The sequence below is a fragment of the Anarhichas minor genome, unplaced genomic scaffold, assembly GCF_050575085.1.
Source record: "Anarhichas minor isolate MPS153535 unplaced genomic scaffold, ASM5057508v1 ptg000066l, whole genome shotgun sequence".
Classification (NCBI taxonomy): domain Eukaryota; kingdom Metazoa; phylum Chordata; class Actinopteri; order Perciformes; family Anarhichadidae; genus Anarhichas; species Anarhichas minor.
In genome coordinates, this window is record NW_027466512.1 from 350001 (window position 1) to 352500 (window position 2500).

General features: G+C 48.8%; 1 protein-coding gene across 4 annotated transcripts in view; it reads left to right on the top strand.

Moving 5' to 3' along the window:
• The window catches only part of LOC142934059 (metaxin-1-like), a 9455-nt gene that overhangs the window by 3879 nt on the left and 3076 nt on the right, over window positions 1-2500 (top strand). The gene's annotated exons all lie outside the window — the stretch shown is intronic.

Here is a 2500-nt window from a genome sequence, read left to right on the forward strand (position 1 = left end):
TTTATCAAATGTATTTAGTAAATTAAACATAATCTAGTTTAGTCCTCACCAGAAGACAACATGGTTCTTTAAAGTTCTATCAAAGCTTCATGTGTTAAAGCTGCATTCTCTCTATAAGGATAAGGATGTTTATTGTCGTACGAACATACAACGAAATTGAGTTTGTGACTCATCAGTACAGCAGCAACAGTTAAAAAGTGTATAAAAACATTAAGACAAGACGATTTAAAACAAGACATTAAATAAATATATACAAGATAAAGCACAGGCATCAATGGCTTCAAAGTGAAAAATGGGCTTGGTTACAGTGTCGTGTTATTGACTTTGTTTCAGCACTGTCCGGTGTGAGCTGGGTGGGGTGGTGGGTGGCGGTGGGGGGGTGATGGAGGAAAGAAGCTGTTCCTCAGCCTGTTAGTCCGGGTTGTGATGGTCCTGTATCTCCTTCCTGATGGCAGTGGAACAAACGGAGAGTGACCCGGGTGTGTGATGTCTGTGCAGATGTTTCTGGCCTTCTTCTGGAGGCGGCCAGCATACACAGTGTCCAGGTCAGGCAGGGTAACTCCCACAATCCTTTGTGCTGTTCTAACCACACGGGCCAGGTCCCTCCTGTTCTCTGCTGTGCAGCTGGCATACCACACAGTAAAGCACTGACACAGGATGCTTTCGATCACGCTTCTGTAGAAGTTAACCAGAAGTCCAGGGGGCAGGCCAGCTTGTTTGAGCTTCCTCAGGAAGAAGAGCCTCTGCTGGGCTTTCTTCACCAGGTGTGATGTGTTCAAGGACCAAGTGAGGTCTTTAGTGATGTGGAGCCCCAGGAATTTGATACTGTCCACCCTCTCCACCTCCTCCCCACTTATGTAGAGTGGAGAGGGTGTGGTTTTCCTGGATCTCCTGAAGTCCACTATGACTTCTTTGGTCTTGGTGGTGTTCAGGACCAGGTTGTTGTCCGAGCACCACTCAGCCAGATGTTGGACCTCCTGTCTGTAGTGTGTCTCGTCGTTGTTGGAGATGACTCCCACCACAGTGGTGTCGTCAGCAAACTTCACTATTGTGTTGGAGGAATAGGAGGCAGAGCAGTCCTGGGTGAAGAAGGCCGGGCTGAGCACACAGCCCTGCGGTGCACCAGTGTTCAGGATGGTGGTTGTTGATGTCAGGTTCCCTATCCTGACATTCTGTGGACTGTTTGAGAGAAAGTCCAGAGGGTCAACTGGCCAGCTAGCGTTTCTCAGATTGGAGTGAGACGAGGAGAAAAGGTGATGTCGTGATCTTCACAATAGAACATCTTTGATGTGTGGAGTCTTGGCCAATCAGCGTTCAGATGTCTACAGCGTCTTCATTTCCCTCCGTTACAGTTTAAGTTCCGTTATGTTCCGTTACCGTTCAGACTTGCTGGGTTAAGTTAACGTCCACTGCATGCGGAACTCTGTCGACTGTTAACGTTCGTCATTATCACGATTTAGAAGGAAAAAACATAACGTGATGAAACATGCAGCCCCCCCGTGTTCCAGTTCAGTTCACGCGGTCACTCATTAACGTTTAAAATGACATTCTCAGAGCATGCCCCCCCATGACTGGGGTCAGGGCCACTGGGCGGTAGTCGTTGAGGCAGGTGACTGCGGTCTTTTTTGGGACAGGGACAATGGTGGTGGCTTTGAGGCAGGTGGGGACCGCAGCTTGTTGCAGGGAGAGGTTGAAGATGTTAGTGAAAACCTCTGCTAGCTGGTCGGCACAGGTCTCCAGTGTGCGGCCCGACACTTTGTCTGGTCTCGCTGCCTTGGTGATGTCGATCCTCCTCAGAGCGGACCTCACCTGGTGGTGCTGGAGGAAGAGTGTCTGCTCCTCCTTGGGCTGGGTCTTCTCAGCTGTTGCTCCGCTGTGCTGTCTGTCAAAGCGGGCAAAGAAGCGGTTCAGGGTGTCGGGGAGTTCACTGTCCTGACTGATCTGTGTGGTGCTGCTCTTGTAGTCAGTCAGGGTTTTAATACCTCTCCACATCCTCCGGGGGTCGTTGTTCTCGAAGTGTCCCTCAATGCGCTGTTTGTATCTGCGCTTGGCCTCTTTGATTCCCTTCTTCAGGTCCCTCCGGGCACTTTTATAGGCCGGTATGTCACCAGACCTGAAGGCAGCGTCTCTTGCTCCAAGCAGTAACCGCACGTTTCTGTCCAGCCAAGGCTGGAACTTTTAATTTAATTTAGTTCAGTGGAAACCTTAGAATCAGAGCAGACTGAGGACGGATCCTCATGACTCTGGTGTGATTATCTCTTGTTCTCTCCAGCAGCACCGGTTATAATTTACAGCTTTAACACAGAAGCTCGATCAGATGAGAACAGAAGCTTCATGAAGGGTTCTATATGTGGTTTACTGTTACTGATGCGTTTACATGCACACTGACATTTCACTGCTATTCTCAATATGACAGTGTTGTGATACAGTCACGTAAGAAGAGACGAGATACCAAAATATACGATGCAAAACAAGATCCGATACCAAACGATGCGATACA